The 25100-nt window shown below is 37.0% G+C and overlaps 1 long non-coding RNA gene across 1 annotated transcript in view; it reads right to left on the bottom strand.

Moving 5' to 3' along the window:
• Nucleotides 1–25100, bottom strand: part of LOC308066872 — a 151057-nt gene that overhangs the window by 47800 nt on the left and 78157 nt on the right. The window contains exon 3 of the long non-coding RNA XR_013929349.1: nt 1–25100. This exon is cut by the window's left edge and continues 47800 nt beyond it; it is cut by the window's right edge and continues 73414 nt beyond it. This is a non-coding gene — a long non-coding RNA (uncharacterized lncRNA).

Below are 25100 nucleotides of genomic sequence, written 5' to 3'. Positions count from 1 at the left end.
CTCTTTGAAAGCTGTCAGCAGTCATTCTGAGACATAGAAGAAAAATGGATTAAATCTCCTCCAGAACTGACAAGAATTCTAGAGGAAAATACCCTTCTTGCCAGGATTGAAGCTTATATATCCTTCAACAGGGAGGAATGGGAAAATGTCACAAATTCATTATTTTTTCTGGACAAATTAAAGAATTTTCAAAGAAAATGTCTTGATCTGAAAAACTGCAAAAGTTGTTGAGTTTGGATTTAGTTAGCAGGTACTCTGTCTGATGTCATTTGAAATGTTATTATTAATTTCATTTACTTTTGAGGAAAAACTGTTTCTATATATCAAAAGGTCTGACAAAGTGCATTACTATATTTCAGGTCCAACTCATTTATGCATACCTTCCTAAAAGTCAAGGATCCAGCATAACCACTACTAAATTAATATTCCAAACCTTTGTTTTAGGCACATGATTATCAAAAGTCACAACCAAATCAACATCAAAAGTCAAACTTTGTCTCCTTGTACAGAGGAAGACATGTAAGGTATTCTCAGCCACGACTTTCACAGAATCACAGAATGGTTGAGGTTGGAAGGGACCTCTGGAGGTCATCTGGACCAATCCCTTCCTGCTCAAGCAAGGCTACCTTGCACTGGTTCCCAGGACCATGTCCAGACAACTTTTGAGTATCTCCAAAGATGGAGACTCCACAACCACCCTGGGCAATCTGTGCCTGTGCTTAGTCACCCTCACAGTGAAGAATTTCCTGATGTCCAGATGGCAGCAAGTACGCCTCTGGTCCTGTCACTGGGCATCACTAAAAAAAGCTTGGTTCCATCCCCTTCACACTGTTCCTTCAGTTATTTATACACATTGATAAGATCTGCCCTGAACCTTCTCTTCTGCAAGTCAAACAGTCCCAGCTCTTTCAGCCTTTCCTCATAGGAGATATGGTCTAGTCCCTGAATTATCTTAGTGGCCCTTTGCTGGACTCCCTCCAGTAGTTCCATATCTCTCGTACTGGGGAGCCCAAAACTGAGCACAGAACTCCAGTGTTGAGTAAAGAGGAAGGATCACCTACCTCATCCTGCTGGCAACGCTTCTCCTAATTGCAGCCCAGGACACTGTTGACCTTCTTTGCTGCAAGGGCTCATTGCTGGCTCATATTCAACTCATTGTCCACCAGGCCCCCCAGATCCTTTCCTGCAAAGCTGCTTCTAAACTGGTCAGCCCCCAGCATGTACTGGTGCATGGGTTTATTGCTCCTCAGGTGCAGGATTTTGCATTCCCCTTTGTTGAAATGCACAAGGTTCCTGTCAGCCTATTTCTCCAGCCTGTCAAATTCCCTCTGGATGGCAGTACAACCCCCTTTCTCTTACTAGTACGGCAAATCTTCCTCCAGATCGTTTGCCTAACCTGGGATTTCTTACAAGTACTTTTCCCCGCAGCCCACTCTCTCGGTTTCTGCCTGAAGGCAAGCTGAGCATTGCAAAGGGTGTTCTTGAAACCAAGATTCTCCAGGGGCCAATTCATCCTTTGACATCAAGTAATACATGTGTAGTCACACAATATATTAAATGCAGTATAAAGTAATAATGTTTGAAGTTGCTTTTGCATCTAGTGTGAGTAAGCTAGACCCTTTTGAAACAGGTCTGAATAGCAAGAGTGGTGCAACCCAACGCATGTTTGGGGTTTTTTTAGGTGGCAGTGCAGAAATGCAGTTTATTGCAGAAGGTAAAATCTTGACAATTGAGGTCCTGTCTGCTCTATGACTCTATTGGACTTTGTACAGCAAGTTTCAAATGACAATGGATATGCTTCAGCATTCTTGTTCAGTATGTCCCTTCTCCATGGTGCCTTGTTATTATTACAATTTAATGTAGTGGCACCTAACTGGCAGAGTCAGGTTATACTCCAGTGTCCTAAACAAACGTAATAAATGACATGACAGTCCCTGCCACAATACATGGACTTCACCCTGACAGGACTAGATCCAGTGAAGGAAAAAGCAATGATCTATTCTGACAAGATTCTGAAGGAATTTAAAACAGATGGAAAACCCTGAACTCGGTATGAATGTCCTCCTTAACTGTCTTGAATCGACACGAGGTAGGTTATTTCATACAGATTACTATACAGAGCTGGACCAGCAGCATGGATTTCCATACCAAAGTCTCATGGACAAGTACGTAGATCCACATACTACAAGACAGTGTAAACACTTATTCTTGGAGTATTTGATTTGCCTGGTGTTATACTTTTAGTGGCACTTCCTGAAGTTCACAGCAAAGCTGTCTGTGTTGTCCAGTTTCAAAGTCTGCCTAATGACAAACAGATGTGACCTGGTCATGCCAAACTTTTGATTCCCTTTGGAAAACAGATACAGGAATTATGGCTGCAGAAACCAAAGGCCACACTCCAGTTTGGAAGCAGCCTTTCCTGGTCTGCTAAAAAAATACATTTCTGACTGCTATAGACTTTAAACTGTGATTACCATTTTCTACTATACAGAAATAAAATTTAAAAAATGAACTGCTATAAAAACATCTTTAATTAATATGCATATGCCTTGCCCTACTTAGAGCCACACCATGCACAAGGATGTTCACTCCTTCCATAAATATGCATAAGTCTGAAACCCCAGCCTGATACCAGTATACAAGACTTGCTCTGAATTTCTTCATATTTTCTTGTTCACATTCTATGTAAGGTATCCAGCTGGTCATGGACAGACTTCATAGTCATGAAATGTGAGACATTATTTGTAACTGACTATAAGTGTAAAGCACTGCTATTACTATTTGTTAACATTAGGGAAAATATGTGTTTATGCCTTCGTACTGATGCATTTGGTAAGTAAATATTACATAACATAATATTATATGCATTAACATTATATAAGACCAAGAATCTTCAATAAATTTGCCTGCTTTGATACTGAAGCAAAGAATTATGAACAAGAGCATAGCACCTGCATTTTTCACTGAAAAATCGTTTTGCATAATGAATTCTCTAGATTCTGCTATTGTTCAGTGAAGTACACTCCCATGCAGAGAACTGCAGGATGGAAATTTCAATAGGAAACTAAGTTAATTTATGACAACAGTTAGTAATAAAATAAAGACATATGAAAAACATGGTAAAACCGTGTCTAAGCACCCTGTCTTTCAAAGAAACGAGACTACAAGGCAATACAGTGTTCTGTGTTTACTGGGATTCTGGATATGGTGATAGGTGCCAGTTTAAAAAAACTAATTAGTCTTGTCAGTTATGTTAGTCTTACATAGGACAGAGTGTGCACAGTCATATTCTTATGGATCTAGATGCAGTTCTATGGAAAAGAAGTCATGTTCTACTCCATACCTCTTGTGCAAGATGTCCCTCCCCAATGAAACCAACACATACATTTTTAATTGTTCATAGTAGTTATAACGGGTTATAAACCTTAAACTTTATACAGACCTTAAATCTCACCAATATTACTGAATGCAAAGTTAAACCAGCTTTCACAGATGAGAAATGCTTTTAGAATAGTAGTGGAATTTATCCCACCAGATGAATTACTGTTATATGGTTGCAAAATGAATCTACTTTTTTAAACGGGTAAAGGGAAGGGACAGTCCGTCTGAGATTTACACCTGATTTGTGTTACAGTAATCTTTGAAATTAAGAAGTGTATCCTTGCATTTCATTAAATTCTGGCTAATGAGATAACTGTCTTCCCAAGGAGGGAGTGATGAAGTACTCATGCCATAAAGCATAAATTAATGCTGCAAGGTTAAACACTGGAACTAACTCATGTTTCAACAAAAGCCCCTACCAGCAGTTAAATTAACTGACATAAATACCATAAAATCTGTCTTTATTTTAGTCTCAGATGATGCTTCTTTTTACACCCCTGCTTTCAGTTTGTATAACTCATTTTTGCACATTATTGCATGCATCATTTGCCGTTTAAAGAATCAGCTACAACTGAAAAAAGATTTAAGGAATCAAATACTCACAGAAAAGAACCTGTAGGTATGAGGAATACCCCTATCATACTGTATTTTGCTAGTACTCTTTAAAGAAAATACCACAATAGACAACCACAGTTCAAAGAAACAGTTAATTATGTTGAGAATAGACGAAAGAAATATACTTTTTCCAGCTTTTTGATAGACATTTTGAAAAAAATGCTAAAGAAAACCTGTGGTGATAATAGGTTTGATATATATTCTGGCAAAAATTATATCACATTAATGAGGTGGCTTAAAGGGCTCATGCATTTTGTAGGAGGCATTTCAATGTATTAGTATAATTAGCAGTGATGAGAAAACTGTTTGGAACTGAATTACCTCTCACGAGTTCATTTGAGCTATATGAAATTACACCATGCAAGAAGGAAAATTATGGAGCCATCCAGAGAGAGTTCATGCCTGATTTGATCATAGCCACTAATTGGATGATCATTTTCGTAAAGCTTTTCAAATGGTTGACAGTTTCTGCCTCTCATTTTTTTAATGGACTAGCTCTTTATTTCTTGCACTAAGCAACCAAACATACATTTGTTCAAGATTTTGGTGTTTCTACAGGGACCTACAGGTGTAATTGTCACAATCTAAGCAACCTTTGTCCCCTAATTAGCTGCTTTTTGGGGACCCCTGATGAGAGTTGCTGTTCTTGTTAACAATCTTAGAGAATACCTGATGAGTAAGACTCTCCAAAGTCTGATGCATGTCAGCAGACACCATATGACAGCAATTTAATGAAGTTAAAAACTGACCTGATTCTGATGGCTGGAGTAGCATCTGTGTTGTATAGCTTTTGATTTCTGTTGGTCTATTTTTTTTTAACATGAATTGAGTGTTCTGGGGAAGGATAACACAAAGGTGAAGGATGCAGGAAGGAAAGCTTATTAATGGAAATACTTTCTGAGCTCTCTTTCTGTCCTTCCTAATATTCAGTAACACTGAGCAAATTGAAATGGTGCTAAACTTCATATATTTTAAATGAGGTGCCTAATATATAAAGTACTTGATTTGGGAGTTGTTACGCATTTAATTCAGAACTGTTTTACTGTTTTTTTACTAATATTCTTAGCGGGTTTTCTGTTTGCTTTTTTTCTTTTAAATTATCCTTTCATTTTATTTAATGCAAACTTTTTACAGTAAGATTTAGCCTTAGTGTCACTCCAAGTGTAAATTATTACCTAAAACCAGTACTTTCCACAAATAATACATTTGCATTGTAAAGTCAGGAAGTAAAACAGAAAAAGAAGTGCTTTCCAGTTTCTTAAAAGAAAAATCAAAAACTAAGCTTAAAAATAATCAACAATAAGATATAATTCGATGTGAATAACCCTTCTAAAGTACACAAGTTCATGTACAGTAGTTGTACGGACTATTTTTGGAAAAACTTTTTCATCTTCTTGTAGGAACAGATGCTCTTTCTGACTTTTTTTACTTTAATGTTCGTAAGCCTTCTAGCAATCACTTATGGAGAGAACACTAGCATTTATTTAGATGCTATTATTAGACAAGTATAGATTTAAGCAAAAATGTTATCATCACATAGAGTACTCTATTTTCTTATAGCTCTCATGTTCTATCAGACTTTACAGAAAGACATACAAAATGTTATTCAATACTTTTAAACTTTATTACATTCACTGAATTTTCCTTCAGCAAAGAGATGTCTTCACAAAAAGCTGAAGTCTCAAAAAAATCTCTAGAAAAACAGCAATTCATAAATACCTCTTAATTGAGTCACAGTCTGAAACACGTTTTTTACAAGAATTTTTAGTAAGACTCTAGTTAGCAGGTTATAGATTGGAATCAAACAAAATTCTAGAAGAGATTTACCAGATTCAATACAGGAACCTGTGTGTTGAGAAGTTAGAAGAATCTATACAGTATGCTAGTGCTCTCACAGTAAATGGAACAACAGCTGGTAGTGCAAATGCCTTCGTTTATGTTGCTCCTCCCTCTAATCCAGCAGACAATTATTCTAGCAATGCACTCCACAATCCCTCGGCCACTTTAATGTGGAATGTCACATAGAAGACAAAAGCAGCCCACCCTTTTGCATCTCATAATAATTAATACACTGTATTCACAAAACTTAGAAATATGGAAAAGTGCTATTTGATCATTGAGGTCAGATGCAGTACAGATTCCCCAGTTCTAAATGAAATCATGCTCTTAAAGGACATATGTCAATGGTAATATTATAAGAATGTTCATTTAAGTAAATTTTATCAATGTAAAGTAAAATTATTGTCAATGATAAAACATTGGTTTTTTAACTGCAACCTCATAGTAGAGCTGGCAATTTTTATCCATTATGCAGCAATTAATCAAATAATATTAATATCATGGAGCCTTACAGAAACTTGGCAACATGATACAATTGCTCAAAAAAAGCACTTGGAGATTATTTCCACTTCACAGCCTACCCCTCACAGACAGTGATACAGCTGCTTCACTGCAGTTAAGTTGCGTTAATTTTTCACATGCAAGAATCATGTGTCTTTTGGCACATGAAACTGATTGCTTTTGCTGAGGAAACTTTCAGCTACCTGAGAATAGAGAACAACATTGTTTTGCAGATACTTTATGCAAGAAAAAAATCAGCCGAATCAAGCAGAATGTTGAAGCTTAGGTTTTCCTAATGGGACAGGTTTATATGTTAAGCAAAGCAAATGAAAGCTATATGACAGATGTTTATTTCATTAAGAAATTAAAGCTGGCAGGTCTTCAGTTTGATCATAGCTGTATCGGCGTAAACTCACTTTCTGTAAGTTACATTACTCCAGCTTTTATGGCAGTAATATAAGAATTCTGCAAAGATATTTTTGCTCATCAGTCTCATTCTGAATGTCTCGGGTACTGTGTACACATAAGCAGTTTGGGAAACAGTTGTCATTGTTTTATATTTGTTACCCTGGCTGTTTATTCTTATAGATAAAACATACCATAATAATAATAATGAAGATAATAATTAGAATCGCAATGAGACAAGAGTGAGGGTTACAAAAGCAGCAGGCTCAGACACTGAAACTTCAGAACCTTGTTATTAACTTCCTTTCTAAGAAGAGACTTGATATATCAAAGTGCAAAACACACACAGAAATCAAAGTTAGAGAAGGTTTGCTTATCTCTGCAGAACAGTTTAAATTCTTCCCAACTTTCACACTGTGAAGATGGTGTCATTGTAGCAGGAATGGGTTCAAAGCAATCCTTGTTTGGTTTTGGGGGTATAAAGTGAAATCAGTAAGCAGAAGTGGGGCAGATGCCTCAGATGTAAATAGATGTAAATGGTGCAACTGTACTTCTAAAATACCGATTCAAAGGTGGTAGAACCATGGCCGTGAAAGAGGCGTATAGACCGGAAGATTTAACACATCATTCCTCTCAAGTACATATTGCCCATGCCATTTTCATCAATGAGAATTAAAGCACTGTAATTCCCTTTAAAGGTTAAAAATCAAGACTTGCACATTTGTGGGAAGATATATCAACAAATCAGACACTAGCAATACAGTCCCTGTAATCTATTAATATAAGGCACCGGAGCGCTCTAATTTGTGTGAAATAGTAGAACTCCCCAAGGATGACAGTATAGCGATTGCAGATGTGCAAAGTACACCATCTTTTGTCCAGGATTTGTCTTTTGTGGGACTTCTGTCTAGCACAGTAATATTTAAGTCAAATTCTATAATCTATTGCTCAGAATTTGTCATCCAAAGATTATGAATACAAAGATCTTTTTAATGATATTTAACTTTTAGTAGTTACATATTCTTCATGATAATGAGCTTCCCTGTCTCACTATTTTCACCAGAAATGCAACTTGTATCATTATTATCATCACAACTCTAAGGAATGCAGAAATTAATAGGAATGAGATGGTAAATGGCCCTCAGAACCAATTCATCAGACTTCAAGTCATTTTATTTATGGGAGATCTTTAAATAAACCAGAGAAAATAGAATCTTTCTCCCTGGGAATATCCTTCTTTTACTGAGAAAATTATTTGCCTTTTTTTTTAATCATCATATTTAATGGGGGTTGGAGGGTAGAAACAGATTCCTTGAAGTCAGCAGTAACTCAAAGAAATATTCCTGAGAAAGACTTCAAGCAATTCCCTAAGCATCCTGACCCAGGATATTAGCCCTGAAGGCTTTTGCACAGCCACCAGTTTCACCACTAGTGGAGACAGCTACACTTCCAGATGTTGATGTTGGAAAAAATCTGTTCCCAAGACTCAGCATCTGCTTCCTGAAATCAGCTAAGTGTTCTGTGAATTGACAAGAACAAAAGAAAGCAATGAAGAGTATTGCTTTTTATAGCATAAAACCCACAACACTGGCATTTATACAGCTTCCTCTCAATGACAACATTCAATTCAATAAAAGAAATGCAAAAGACCTCTCAAAGTTGCAAAGAATGTCAAGCTTACAGGTATTAAAACGTGGGTATACAAATTAGGCTGAGGAAGTCTCAAAGATATAGTTGTGTACTTTGCAGGTGCTTTTTACAACTTAAAAAGCTGTATTTGATAACTCTGAAGTCCTGAATATATGGGATATTTTGCTAAAGGAATATACTTTTTAAAGTTAGGCATTTTACTACCTCACTGAAGTGGAGAGTTGAGAAAAATGGGTACGTTCATTTTCCAGTCAGGAAATTCATTGGATAGATATTACCTGTTCCCAGCCACTGGTCAATTTTATAAACCACGTACTTGACCGTTTTTCTTAATAACCAGCAAGTGTATTCATTTTGCCCATTTTTACATATAGAAAATGGCCTATCACTACTTTTTCCAAAGATTCTGCAACTGGAGACATTATGTTATCAAGTCTAATATCCTCCTCACTGAAAGGTGCATTACATTTCGCATACTAATCGGAGAGGAAAAAAATGTGCACTGCATTATTTTTAGCCCAGCCAGTGAAATCTCAAAAATTTGTGAAATCTAATTCTCACAGCATACAAAGTCAAAAGTGATAAAAGGCAACATTCGTCCCCATTAATAGCTCCAGTGACTTCAACGAAATTACAGCAAGAACAAATTTGGCCCAGTCTCCTCGGCACAACAGACTGTTCACATGTGCTGCAGAGCTCCTTCTGGGTCTGTGCCACAGCTCTTTTTTTTTTTTTTTTTTTTAATGTAGACAAAAACTTAAAATGAGGAAATAAGAAGGGACAGATCTACTCATGTGATAAGGTATCTTTTTTACACATTAACAAAAATTTTCTTCTGGGACAACAGAAGGAAACAGTGATTATGTTGTATTGCTTACAAAATATCAAATTCTAGCAGGTTGAGTGAAGATTAATCCACAGAAAAAAACAACTATGGTCTTCTTAATACAGATGTTATATTATTCTGTGCAAAATGCTATAGGGCCACTTCTGAAAAAAAATTCCAAAATCCCTTCTATAAAACAGAAAGGAGGATTTTGCTTTTTCTTCTCATGAAGTTTGTTTGCCCCATGTATAAAGCCTTTGCGCAGAGTCATGTTAGATATCCTACAGCTGTTACTGATTAATGGGTTTAACTTCTTTATTTATCAAATCTCGGTATTTTTATGCTAAGAAAAATGCCAAACTGTTGATCAATGACCATAAAAAATTGACCGTGACTCCAAGTGTTTGGCTTTTCAAACCTTCATTAGCTCTCAATGTTGTTCTAACATTGAGTAATGCCAGGATCTAGTCAAAAAAACTGTAAAAATTGCACAATTCTAAACCTGCACTATACTTTCTTTAGACATTGTTATACTATTATACTATTTTATAGTAGGCGTTCTTGCATAAGCCCAGATTCAAAGATTACTGAAATAAATGATATTTCTATCGATTTTCATGAGCTTTATAAAAAGCCCTTAAGTAATCAAACCTTTATCATATGGGTTTTAGTAGGTTAGTTTCATATGCTAACTGCTACATTTATTCAAGCAAAAAAGAGTCTTTTTGCAAACACGTATTAACTACAGTCAAGAATCAACTCTTTTCTACTCCAACTACATATTAAAAACCCTACTCAATTTAAAGCCACAGGGAAAGTAATTAAATGTAACACACACTGCAGCTTCTCTACAAAGATACAAACTATGCTCTGTGAATTAGTAACCTTGCAGTGTATAATTTGACTGTGCATCAGTTCATACTTTAGATGATTTTTATATGTGTGTCTCACTTTGTCCTTTGCTCACCATGTATAACCACATCTGCGTTATGGGATGTTTGTTTTCAAATGTTAATATATAGTGGGATATTGTTGAGTCCCCATTTTGTGTAAATTTATTTATAATATTTAATACATTAATTGTATAGTACTATATTACATTTTAATGGTTTTGGGTCTTGGCTAATAACATGTATTCTCAAAGTAGCTTCTGGTTAGATGTATCTCTGCAAGCTCCAAAATAAAAAGGTCTAGTGCCAATGTAATAGAAAATAACTGCATTCCATTGCCAAGCTTGTTTTAGATCTCTTCTTCCTTTTGATAGAACATTGCTGGGCACAATATCAACAAAATGAGCTGATTGTGCATGAAAATCAGATTGCATTTAATCTTTAGACAACGTGGCACTCATTGCTCTGTCAATTCAAAGGCTCATCATGGTATCACAGAAGAAAACACATAGTGTCATTTCCATTAAGGATTGCGAATGCTGAGTCTGACAGTGCATTGCTACATGCAGTTTGTGATATAGTTGCCCTGTTTGTCACTTCTCTGTGCTTCTCTGCTTTAGCACTGTAGGGCAGCAATATTTTTGCTATCTTCTGTTAAAAATATTTTACAATGTCGGTGTTGCTTAGAACAATTTATAAAAACAATACTGGGTATTATCTAAACAATTTTAAATTTTGGAGAAAAAAAGTGTATTCCATTTTTGCTCACACTGAAGTGGTATTGTCATTCAAAGCCTCTGACATTGGAATAGGTGAAGGGGCGTCTTGTTTTCCTTCCAGATTCATCTCCAAAGCACCATAGACAACGGACATTTCTAATCCTGGCCACAGCTCCCAGTTTAGACATTTGACCAACTCTTTCTAGCAGAGGAACTTCCACTCAACATTACTTCCATTATATGATGAAGCAGGTTTACAAAACAGCATTATCCATTTTTAGTCATGTAGGCAAATATGCACCTTCTTGATTTTGTTTCATTTTTATCTAGGAGTGTATCTATGAGTCATATTTGGCTCTTGGCTGATGTAATGTGTACTTGCTTCACTTGACTTGCTCCATGAGACTTTAGAATACCAACCTAGCTGAATAATTTTTTGTACTTTTGCAAGCTTTTGGGCAATATCTAAACAAGTCTTTCTATATTTGTACTGAAAAACAGGCACTTGCTGATATATCCTCCAAGATAAGTAACCTTGTTTCAGCCTTCCCTTGACTCATTACCAGGGCTTTTTCTATCTCCTCTCACTGTGAAGGAAAGCAGACCTCCTTCACAGGCCAGCAACGCAGCCTGAGAAAACCCTTTATTCATGAGCCCTTTTGCAAACTCACCTCCTGCCCTTTTCTCCTACTGTTTCTGACCTGTTGCTCTCAAAAACTCCTGTAAAGTTGGAGGATTTCCTATTCATTCTCTAAACAGATTTCCAGCTTCCATAAAATAACCATACGCTTACATATGTACATACATTTAAAAAATTCTAAATCTTTAAAAGGTATTACTTTATTTACTAATGCTATTCAATATTTTTTTACTCTTTCATAGTGAAATGAGGATCTTTAATCAAACAAAAAGTGTGCTTATGAATGGAGTTTCAGTGTCATGGCAAAGACTTCCCTCTCTTTTTCACAGCAATAGTAGCAGGACTTTTTTTCAGTCTCTTCACTTGGAAAAGACACCATTACCTAATGAGAGGGCACCAACAAGAATTCCACATTCCTACTGCTAACTGAAATCTGCCAAGACTGGCTTGCTTCTTCGCTATATTTTCTCTGCCAGAATTTTCCTGATTCTTTTTCCAATTCTTCATGAATCTATGGTGAGAACAAATGCAGAAAAAGCAGCATAAGGAAGACGCTTCAGCCTTGCTAAGATTTGGCTTAATTATCATGAGTTTTCCATTTTTTTCATTCACCCTCCTGCTCCTTCTCCCCAAAAGTACAAGTTTTGGGTTTTGAATATCGCTCTGTCTTTGAAAATACAGATCAGTTTCAAGCCTCTTGTAACAGTTGTCAGAATTAGAAACTTTCTTTTTGTTTCTTGAACTGAAAATTCACTTCTTCGGGCCACCCTTCAGGTTTCAGTAATGCTCTCCACACTGGAGTTCAGTTGCAGTAACTATACAGGCTATGGTTTTAGCAGAACTGTGAGCTAATACTTAATATCTACAAATTGGCAGTGCTGAAAATACAGGACCTACCTATAGACTAGGACCAAGTGAAAGGCTGCTGTGAAAGACATACCACATTTTTAGACTCAAGCAATTTCATACAACCCTAACCCCTGTAATGTTACCTACATAGAAAGGTACAATAATAAAATAAGTCACAGACACTTTTAAAAAGCTAACGTCTCCCCGATATTCAAGGTCTGTTAATTTTTCATTTCAGAGAAAGTATTTTTAATCATTAGAAATACAAGAGAAAGTCATGGGAGTAGAACAGAAGCAGAGTCCCCAGAGACATCTAAATGACAGGGAGATAAAGTATTACTTGTACTGAATATTCTCAGTTCACTTGGAAGACAAGGGACCCATACTCAACCCATGTAAATAAGCATAATTCAAATGAAGTCAATGGTGCTACCACCATTTATACCAGCTACAGCTGTAGCTCAAGATACATTCCCCAATTTGTTTATCATATACAGATAAAACCTCCTAATGTGCATTTGTAACATGAGGTAAAAATCAATAGAGACTGTGACACTAACTACACACAAACACTGATAATGCGATATATTTCTTTTTTCTGCCTGGAAGCACTTAAGAGAAAAAGAAAAGCACTTAAGAATATTAATCATTTGTGGACCATTTCATTACACTGCAAATGTTATGGTGAAGTGACGTGTGAGTAGCTTGAAACTATTGCATATTATACGATGATTTACCATAACTATGCTCATATTCTATTTCATTACTCTCTGCTTTCATAAGCATACATTTTTAAAAGGTTTACAAAGTTTGATTTGTATTTAAAAGAAAAATCAAAACAAAGCATATGTCTCATTGTATTTGCATGTCAACAGTACTATCACAGCAGAAAGATTTGTGCCCAGTATTTACTGGATGGTGTCACATGCTGCTTTAACTTACAACATCACGTGCACTTAGCTGCCAGAATCAGTCCTTTTTATCTAGGTGCCATTGCCACAGAAGTATAACAGCAGGAGCTTCAGCTGTGTCTTGGGCTAACATATTCCAATAAATAGTAATACTCCATTAGCATGGGTGTCATTCTTATCTTAAATTCAGGCTGCATCTCCATAAGGAATATTTAATGCCATTGATATTCTGGTTTCAGCTATACTGTTGATAGCAATGGTAAGAACACCTAATCTTTCAAATACAGAATCACATTTCAAGCACAGTTATTACTACTAAGGCTCATTTTTTATTCTGGAAGAGACAAAGCAGAAATCTAGGCATCCACATCAAGCAATGCTTGCATAAAGTATCTGATGCTTTCATGAGCACCTTCACAGTCATTCTGTGCCTGCTTTGTGGTTACTTGTCTGTCATGTCCAAGCAGTTTGGTCAGAACCACTGCTTTGACTTGGCTGCTGGGCCTCAGCAAATCCCCCACAAATTTCACTCAGAGGAGATTTCTAAGCAGGAAAAGAAAGGTAAAATTATAACATGGCATCCTTGATTGTGATTAAGGTAATATGTTAGCCTGGGCTTGCTATAATAGACAATAAAGACAGTAATATTTTCCTTAGAGAAAAGGTTAACTTTATATAATTGTAGCTTACAAAGTTATTTAGATTTCTATAAATCCAGTTCATCAGCTATATTTATCTTCGCACTGCTCTCCAAATTGACGCTGCCAAATACCAGTTCTGTGTCCACACTGGTAGACAGACATGCACTGGTAAGGAAGCGACTCCACATACTGACCAGTATTTAATAGAAAACTGGAAATATTCCCTTCTTTCCCTGTGTGCTCTTGGATTCCAATTCAGTAATTAAGCAACAGTAGTTGGAAAGATGTATAGGAGTAGACCGTTCAGAGATTTTACCAGGAAACCAAAGAAGCTAAGACAATTACTGAATATCCCTGTTTGATCTTTTGCACACTTGGAGTCAATATCAACAGAGCTACATCACCTGCTGGGTCAAACCTGGCTCAATGTGTCAGCTGTGCTATGAAATGCAAGAAGTTGGTACTATTTTTATATCTTTTTTTCTTTTTAAGAATTGTGTTGAAGTGAATACTGTGCATACAGGAATGCAAGAATCATGCAGCTAAGAAATGCCCCACACAAAAGAACTGTGCAAGAAGGAAAGCAGCATTGTAGCGCAATGTTAAAGAAGTGGGAAGTGGTGCTTTGTGTTCTTTCTTTTGTTCAGGCCTTCATTTTCAGCACCTGGAAATCTTTAAAAGTGACTGATGAAGTATTATTACTGATTTTTTGGTATCAAACCTGAGTGAAAAAGTAGGATTTCTGAATTGTTTCCCCACCTAAGCTGATAATTAGAAGGTAGCTGATTTGGAATACAGTGGTGGTATTTAATTTTTGAGAACTCGAGTCTCTTGTTGTATTTCACCTTTGGTATTTAAAATAAACATGCCTCATCTACATGTGGCATTCCACCACTGCTACTAACAGGGGGATAAAAATCAGTAGCAGAAATGTAATGATCTGAAATTAAAAAGCCTTACTGTTGAAAGGGTAGGATTTTGCACAATGTCATATATTTAAATATATAATAATTGGCATTTCAGTTCAATTACACAGTTTTTCAGTCTAAGAGAGCTGAACATCCACAGGAACCAAGGAAAACACTTATTTTCTCTATCTGAAGGTCAAGTTAAAAACCCTGACTGCCATTATTTTGATTTTAAACACCACCTTGCCCCCCCCAAAACCTCTCAAGTAAACAATTATTGTACATTTGTGAAGTTTTTATTGCTCAAAATCTTATTTACGTTTCATTACGGTGAACATGAGCAGCTCCTTGAACAAGTGCCTTCTGAGATTCCATTAGATTATAAATCATTCCACAAGCATTTATAAAACAGTAGTGAGATAGTTTCAACATCTGCCATTTGCCCAACCCATTGAAGACTCTGTTGAATGAATGGGGTGCATGACAACAGAAAGCCAAGGTGACAGGCTTAGATTAAACTAATACACCAACAATAGTATAATTAGTCAAGTACTAACAGCAAACCACACTTGTATTGAAACCTAGAAATAGCTGAAAGTAAAAGGAAATCCCATAACAATGCATTGGTTTGATAATAGCAAAGAATGATTTAATGAAAGAATAAACATTCAACATGCATTCACATTTCATGTGAAGTGCTCTTGGCTGTTAAGAGTCAAGAGCTCTTCACACGAAAGTAACATGTTTCTAACTCTTTCAGAGATGATCAACTGAAGGAGCCTTATTAATAGCTATACAGGGCTGTTGCATTGTCCTTCTGAGTCATCTATCCACTTGAATTATTCTCAATTGACATATAAGTCTGCATTTCCCTGCTGCTGCATTATCCAGCCTGAACACAATGGGTCAGATACTCAGCTGGCGAGAAGCAGAAACCAGTTTACACCAGCTAAAGAACTGGCCTGTAACATCCAAAGCTTTTATTTATTTAACTAGAAGTACAGAGTTATTTAAATACAATTCACTCTTCTGGTATAAATTTTAATGCTATCTGCCATTCCCTCTCAATTCTGAGAACACTTTCACATGAGTGCAGAATAAATGCCACAGAAGGACTGCATGAAGTAATAAACATGATACATTTTATCTGTAACAGAAGGTACCCCATAGAGAATTTTGTCAGAAATGCATCAACAGTGAGATGACAAGAAACAGCTTCCTAGAAACTGATCATAAAAGGGGCAACCAGTTAGCAGCCCTTTGCAACCCTCTGCTGTTTATATTCCCCAAGACAACCTCTCACAGGTTAGTATGCCATCCTAACAGAACAGCAGAAGGTGGAGCCACTATGTTATATGAAAGTGACAGTTAGGTACATTTATGCCCATTAATTCTGATTTTTGATGGTTTCTTATCACAACTGGCTTTCAATCCTTTTTTCTCTTATGGTTAGTTTTAAGTGCCACGCATCAAGGGCCAGATTTTCATTTGTTAGTCTTCAGCTTACAACACCAGCTTCAACTGAGCAACACCAGTTTACTCTCCTCATAAGGAAGAGATACCAGACATGCAGTATAGGTAGGTGAACCTTATAAATAATCTAGATATGAAGTGGTTATCACTTTCTCTTGCAAAAAACTCTGTGGATTCTCTTTCTTTGCAGCTGGCTTATGATATCTGGCAGGGAGAAATTCCTCAGGCTGCAGGAGTGCCAGCCCCATGTTCTGCTTAATTTCATTTAGTTTTAGCTGACGTATAAAGTGGCAAAAAGGGAAAGAAAAAAAAATCATCGTTTTCCTTTCCTTGCATTAATAAAGAAAATTCTGACAGTCAGCCAGTCACTGAAAATTTTAAATAATTTTTCCCAGGCAGCAGAAGGGCATTGCTGAGAATTCCTAATAAACGTTGCAGGGGATTCATAAGAGCAGGTAGAATAGCTGAGTAAGAGGTAAGAGGAAGGTCTTCTGATAATATCTACATATTCAGCATGTGGCTTCAGCATCCTAAGACCAGAGGTAATACACAGGACACAATCATCCACAACTCTTGGGTGTGAGGGACAGAAGAGACAACAGGAAGCGACGTTGCAATTGTAAACTCCAGGATCAATAGCTGTCCATGCCTTCATTTCTTGCCTGAACATTTCCTAAAGCATTTCAGCTTTCAGTGAAAAAAAACCAATCAAATATAGACTTCTAAAAAAAAAATTTGGGTTTAGATTTCTGCTTTTCATCCTCTGGATTTTATTGTGTTTGTGTTTGAAGAGGAAATCAGACATACTTAGGAAAAATAGACAAAAATCCCTTTCATTTGTGCTTTAACAGCACTAATTACCATCTTTAAAGCTCCAATCACATACTAGGTCCTTGCCTTATTCTTGTCATAAAAAGACCACGTCAGTAAATCTAGCATTTGTCTACATAGAAACACTTGATTTTCTTACCTAAATAATATTACCATTGCATGTAATACTCAAATGAGATGCATTGTTTTGAATGTCAATAAATTCTGATGCCTACAACAGATTCCTTTCCATTTTTTTTTCCAAGGTTTGATGGGTCCTGCCTAGACCACAGATCTATGGGAAAACTTTCCCATCAAAGAATCACAGACTCACAGCATGGTCAGGATTGGAAGGGGCCTCTGGAGGTCATCTAGCCCAAGCCCCTGCTAAAGCAGGGTCACCTACAGCAGGTTGACAGAGTCATGTCCAGGAGGGTTTTGAATGTCCCCAGAGCAGGAGACCCCACAGCCTCTCTGGGCAGCCTGTCCCAGCACTCTGTCACCTTCAAAGTAAAGAAGTTTTTCCTCACATTCAGGTGGAAGTTCCTGTGTGGCAGTTTGTGCCCGTTGCCCCTTGTCCTGTCACTGGGCACCACCGAAAAGAGCCTGGCCCCGTCCTCTTGACACCTGTCCATAAGATATTTGTAGCCATCGATAAGATCCCCTCTCAGTCTTCTCTTCTCCAGGCTACACAGGCCCAGCTCTCTCAGCCTTCCCTCATCAGGGAGATGCTCCAGTCCCCTCAGCATCTTTGTAGCCTCTGCTGGACCCTCCCCAGCAGTTCCCTGTCCCTCTTGAACTGGGAGCCCAGCACTGGGCCCAGCACTCCAGATGCACCTCCCCAGGGCAGAGCAGAGGGGCAGGATCACCTCCCTCGACCCGCTGGCCACGCTGCCCCTAATGCCCCCCAGGGTCCCACTGGCCTTCTTGGCCACCAGGCCACACTGCTGGCTCGTGGGCAACTCGCTGCCCACCAGAACTCCCAGGTCCTTCTCCACAGAGCTGCCCCCCAGCAGGTCACCCCCAGCCTGTACTGACTGGTGCATGTACTGCTGCACCACAGCAAAGACTGCTGCAATATTAATTGCATCTTTACTATAATCTAGGTTCTGATAGTTTTTGACACTTTAACCATGGTATAGCTCAGAGCAAGGTTGCTATTAACAGCCGGGAAATACTGGATTTGTAACTGCAGTAGTGTTTTTACTTTTGCTGCTGCTGCTGATAGAACAGTAGTGAGCAATTTTTCTGACAGAAAGCTATAACAGGCATACAGCTAACAAGAGCTGGTTCAATGCTTTTACCAAGTCTTAACCCTTGTTGCGTGGCAGTGGTTTCTAAAACAAGGCCATCCATGGGAACATTACAGTGTTTGCTAGAACTTTCAGGTGCCCAGACCAGGTTTAGTCCATGGTTCTCGTTCTGACCATGAAGACTTCCAAGTGCTTCAGGAAAAAAATAACAAATCCTGTGGCAGATAAAACATGATAAAAAAATTTGCCAGCATAGACAGTTCTCTCTAATTCCAGTGAGAGTGGTATATGATCTGACATATGCAGATCTACTTATTTCTCCAAAAGTTTTTCAATTTTCTTTTCTCATTTTCTACCCTTCTAAACCCTTTTTCAAAAGTTTCAAATTGCACCATTTCAGATGACTATTTCTAAACAGTAAATGAATCTAAATAAGTTTTTAACCAACAAAAATGTCAAACACTTTGGGAAGCAACCAATGCTTTTACTACAACATCAGATTTTGGAAGTACAGAAGACATACAGTTCTATCCAATTTTTACATATATGCTGTTTTAATATTTGTAGTGTTTATATTTAAATATTTATTCTATATCTTTTTAGATTTTAAAATGATTTTTGGAAATCCACAAGCATCTTCAGGAATTGACTAAACAATCTACAAAAAGAGAAGGACTAAATATCCCAACAGTCCCATATTGCTATGATAAAGCAATAAGTAATAATTACAGAGAGGAAGTCAAATGAAAAAAGTTAAGACATTTTGCAAGGATTGTGTCAATTTTACCTCAAAACAAAATATCTATTTTTGTGTAAGACTTTTCTGGCTGTAACTGAAATGTATATATTTTGTAGGTTTACTTTCAGGGTGAAATTGCTTTTACAATGGCAGGTGCATGAAGATGAAAATATGGCCCAAATCACATGTGAGTTTTGGAGATTAGTGCATCATTTCATGGAACACTGAACTTGTCTTTCATATATATATATATATATATATTTGATAGTAAAGACACAGGGCACCTCCATGTCATACTATAAATATTCAAAGTGTTTGCACAGATAGTGATCTTTCCGACATCTATTAAATACAATCAAAGAGTCACAAAGCTGAAAGAGTACAATGGGTCTGAGCTTTCATTACTGTTTTCTATCAGAGGTTCTTGGTGCCAGACACTCTGCAGCACCACACTTGCGTCCATGAAAGTTCTCCATACAAGGAAGTGTATGTCCTACCACAAAGACCTCTTAGGAATTTTCTTATTTCACATATAAGAATTAGGTACTGAATTCCTCTTTATTTCATTGATCAGATTTACTGAAAAAAAATAGGTGAATCTTAGCAAAAATCTTCAAGCCCCACCTAATTTCATAATCTCTTGTGCATGATTGAAGTCAGTAGTAGGAAATGGAGGAAAAGAAATGTGCTTTTTACAAAATCCTAACAAGCATAGCAAAAGGCTGTAGAAAACAGTCTGTAGTTTTTGCATGTCTCTACTGGCCCCAGAAAAGACCAATCTATACCAGTGGATTTATGTTAGTGTAACAGGAGGTGGGGAAATTTTATGTATTTATTTTTTATTTCTTAGAAAAATGAACAGCTTTGTTTCTCTTAAATATACATTTCTCTCTCTCTCTCTCTCTCCATACTGTACACTAGCTAGAGGACTAATTTTGAAGACCATGGAAAAGAGGTGCAGAACATCTGCATGGGAACCTGGTGTCTCACTTTTTTCCTCCCTCTTTCCCCAATTTGCATTATGTGCAGTGGAAATACAGTACAGTGGAAGGCTTCCTTCTGGGAAAATGAGCAAAGAGTCTGTAAGTTTGTATATCCAAAGGCTATTTTAAGAAGGTTGTAGTGAATGGGTGCATTCTAAGACCATCTGAGAATGACCCCAACATGAATTAAACATGAGAAGTAGTTGTTTAAAGTTTTGCTGGTATTGCAACAGAATGTGAATGATTGGTGAGTAAAGTATAAAAGGACAGCAGATTATTAAACACAAGCGGGTTGGCTAGACCCCAGAAAAAAATACTAAACCTTATGAACACCAACAATACAGACAGATGGTAGTGGCTGCAAAGCACTTTCTAAGCAGTGATACAACTTTTATACAACTTTTATGTATATTTAATGCAACTGAGAACTTACAATGCTTTGGCTCTGTCATGTGTCCCTGTTTTTATCATTTGACTCCCTTTCTTTTGCACTCTATATGTATAAGTAGCTAGTCATAATTTTTCCTCTCTAAAAGAAAAAACAAAGATTATATTTAAAACAAGTTACAACATTAGAAACCAAATAATGTCTCAAACCTTGAAACATATATTGGTTACACAGGTAAGAATATGACTATCACACTATTTCCAAATGATCTTGCATTTCTCTGCAGTTAGCTATTTGAAGATATTAAAATCTCTGTACATTTTTGCTACATCTAAAAATAGGGAGGCATTCAGAGATGGAGGTGGAGCTGAGGTACCCTTATGCATGCTTGAATAGACTTTAGTGATGTGAGGAGTTGTAACAGCTCACTGCAAAAAGAACTGTATCCCTATATGGGCAAAGAAAAGGAATGCAAACATGTTTGCTTTGGCTGCTATTTAAATAAAATAAGTTTTTGACATATTAAAGAAAGGCGGAAACTGAACAATATTTGCATACCTATTCAAAAAAATGTCATTGTACATGTAGCACTTCTCAAATGTATTATAAGCTTATCATAAATACCCAACTACCCAACAGACTAACCAGTGTATTACTTGCCCTTAACTTCTTCATGCATGTAGAGAGAGCTTATTCTAATTTTTATAAAAGAATTCTAACATTAAAAATTAAACATGTAAATCATCCTCCCCCCAAACTGGATCAAAACATGTTGACTCCTAAGAGGTCATCTGTTTCATGAGGACTCCATGAGAAGTATGCTACCTTTCTCTAGACCTGAAGTATGGAGGCTGGATATGAAATATCCCACTGGTGCAAGTGGCAAGGGTAGAACGGGGAGTGTGTGGAGACCTGGCTCTCTGGTTTCTTTACCCACACTGTGGTAGGAAAGGAGGGACTAGCCAGAATGTGTGAGACAAAGAGCAGTAAAGAGGACAAGGTCCCTTGAATTTCTCCACGTTAATGTGAATCTTTCTTGTACTGCAGCTGGGCAGATGAGCAGGGAGCAGGGGTTAAGTTTAGTTCTTCCTTCTGCCTGCAAATGTCAGTGGCAAAATAAAATAAGCCCAAAGGAAACTGGTATAAAGAAGCATGCTATACTTAGAAGAAAAAAACTTCAGGAAATCATTCTCCTCTCCTACCATCCCAGTCTTTCTGAATTTTAATGAAGAGGCTTTGCTCTTCTGTAATGCTTTTTTTCCAGGGCAGCACAATTATTTGCCTTGCTATAACCTCACAGTAAACCTAAACTGAATATAGCTGACTGTTACTACAGTAAGCCATGTCAAAATAATGACAGCACTGCATTTATAACTCATTCTTATAGAGCATCTGATATTTATAAGTAAGGCTTAGATGAATTTAGGTTCTCTATATTTAACAATCAAAAAGAATTTGTTGTGTGTAATGTGCCATATAGTATGAATCACAGATTAAATTACAGATGCACATGGCATGCAGTTTAGGGTAGTCACCACAACAATATCTATGCTCACTTTTTATGATCAATCAAAATGAATCACCAATCCACTAAATTTTAACTTCTAGCATGTAGTAAGATTGTAATTAAACTAAACTAATTAACATTTTATCCTTATAGAAGAATGCATTTAGTCTGTTTATGTAGGATTATATATATACATATCTTCTATAGAACATCTGCAGGATCTCTTTTAATATTTAATCTTTAAGAATATTTTCATTAATAAATATCAAATTGCTTCATAAGACATTATTTACCACTTAAAGAAAAAATATCTTTTGAGGAACAAAGAAAAATTGTACTCTCAGCTAACTCCAGCCTCTTGTTCCAAGACTGATAATTGTTTGCAAGCCACATATTTGATATCTAAATCATGTTCAGTGGCTTCCATTCATGATTGCAGATTGATACAGTCCTCTCTGAAAAATATATTTATCTTTTGCAACACTCATCAAACACTAAATACCTAACTAGGTTGCAAGAAGAATCTTTAGTTCCATCATTTTGCTCTGGTAATTGCTTTTGCTTCCTTATGTTTAACTAGAGTAAATGAACTATATTTTTAAATTTCTCTTGACACTTGCTATCTGACATTGTATAAAACACGAACAAGGTTGTAAATGCTGGAAAAGGGAACTGTAACAAGAAGAGATTAAACTACAAGAGTATATTTTAAAAGGCTTGATGCAAATTCAGAAGATGTTTAGAATTTTATTCTTAATTCAGTTTCCCAGTACTGAAGTGCCATATACTGGGTCTGGATATTTGAGTAGTAGCAAAAACTTGAGCATGGCTAAAAAAATTGTTTCCTCCATCTCTTCTTTTAACAGAATCCCACACAGCGAAGAAGCAAAAATTCTTCAAAACAGTGGGCATGTGACTCTTCTCTCTACAAAAGACTGTTCCTTTTTAGCCCACGGCTGACATAACATAGACCCTAAGTTAAGCATTCACTTTAAATTATTTTTTTTAGCCTTTAATTTCACAGGATTTATGTACTGGTCTGAAATGCATGAAATGTTGAGGGTCTGAGATGGGAAAGCCTTTGTCTGTGTACTCAAAGGCAGCTGTACCCATATGTTTGAACACTATCACCTGCATAAATAGTTGCTAGAATTTACACTTGCAGACCTCATTAGACTAGGTGTTCTCACACACAAAGGGAACCTCTTCAAAGGTAATTCTGAAATCAAGAAGATAGGGGTTTACCTGTGAGAGTTTTAAGTGCTGGCAACAGTCACAACACTCTATGGGATACCAAAGAATAATCTTCACAGGATCCCAACATTAGCAAAATGAAAATATTGATCCATTTTTGTCAATATTACTTTTGTCCTAAACAACCTTTTCTTTTTTCTTTTTTTTTTGGGGGGAGTGGGGGGTGGGGCAGGGAGAAAGGGAAGGATTCATTAGCACTTTGAAAATGAATGAAAGAATAAATAATTAAAATAAATACTACCTACTCTTTTCACCAGCTTCTGTAAACAATCTTTTTAACGAGTTTAAATGTATTCTGTTTCCAACTGGGAAGAATATTTACTGCTTGATTTTAAAACACAGTGCCTAGGGATTATATTCTCTTCTAAAATACAGATGTGCAGCTCCCACCCTTGCAGCAGAGCTGGCATACAGAGACCAGAATACAGCCTAGAAGGCGACAAGGATCATTCTGTCTTTACTGGAGGCTTGCAACAAGGAACAAAATACCTAAAATCAGTCTTAGCTGCATAGGTGAAAAAGATAACATTGGATATTTACAAAGCCTCAAAGGAAGTGACCTAATTTGACCAACAGTAGTGTAATTATGCTCCATACGTACTTAAAGAAGGCAGCAGGCATTTTCTGACACTAAGTTATGGACTACTATTACTAATTAAGATTGTTCTTCAGGCAATAGAGTTCTTACATTGTAATTTTTTCTAGGTAAATATTCATTATTAATGCTTGGAACTGCTTAGTCCTTACTGAAAAGACATTTTTAAATAAACAAATGCTATCTACATTATATTTTTACTGAGACCTTCAAAGTCAATACCTCTTTTTGTGTTGCATGCACAGAACAACTGTGGGGCATGATATTTATGTTAAATAATGTATGTTATTCATAAACTGAAGTATTCATATGATAATTAAGGTTCTATGCATGCTACACAAGAGGAAGAGCAGAATCTTACAAGCGTGCAAAGTGTATGTGTTTATATGAATGAATGAGAGAGGAGAAAGAAAAAAAAGTAAGTGAACTGCTGGAAATGTCAAGGAAGCCAAGGGATTTTTTTAAAAAACTAAATGAATATTCAGCTTGCTGTTTCAGGATGAATATAGGAAAAACTGTATCTCTGAAGAGGAGTTGTAAAGGGATACAGGTACTGGGAAATTAAACATTGCAGCATCTAGAGATTAGTTCACTAGGTATTTTGAAAGCACAGGTTAGATCAATTCTTGGAGGATCAATGCAACGGCTCACTTTATGGATGTAAACTAACCTATGTAAATTGTAGGTATTAAGCTGCTCAGGCTATATGATGAGTTATTTTCCAGCATGTAAATTGTTACACAGAAATCTTGGGGGACTCTTCTTTGGCTTAGGTATCGAAGCACACCTGAAGTTTATCTCTTAAGATCCTCAGTTACTGACCAGATCATCTTTCCTTCTGAAAAACACAGAACCACTATCAGTTCCTTAAGGCCTCCCCCTTTCTACCATATCAAAACTCATATTCTCTAACCCAGAGAAACATTTGTCCAGATCAAAGCTTCATCCTATAACAGCAGCTTGCTGGATCCCAGTCATTGGTCTCCAGAGCCATTGCTCACTCTTTTATGCTTTGTGCCTGCTCTAATGTGTAACATCATTCTTGCCTTCAGGGACCAGCCCAGACACTGTACTGGGAAAAGCAGAGGACTCCTGTGTTTCACCTTTCCTATTTTCACCTGTCAGTGTGTTTTCCCACACTGTTCTTACCCCAGCATCCCAGGAGCACATCCCATAACCTTGAGTGTAGGCTTGCCTGAGTAACAGGGGCAGCCGGCAGACGCAGCAGACTGTGCAACAGTCTCCAGACTCTGCTTCTAGATCTTGTATATCTTCTGGGAACTTCTTCAGGAATCAGGTAGTGACTCCTGTGAATCCTTTGGA

The sequence above is a fragment of the Falco punctatus genome (assembly GCF_963210335.1).
Source record: "Falco punctatus genome assembly, chromosome: 7".
In the NCBI taxonomy this organism is placed as follows: Eukaryota; Metazoa; Chordata; class Aves; order Falconiformes; family Falconidae; genus Falco; species Falco punctatus.
This window is presented reverse-complemented; position numbering and strand designations above follow the sequence as displayed.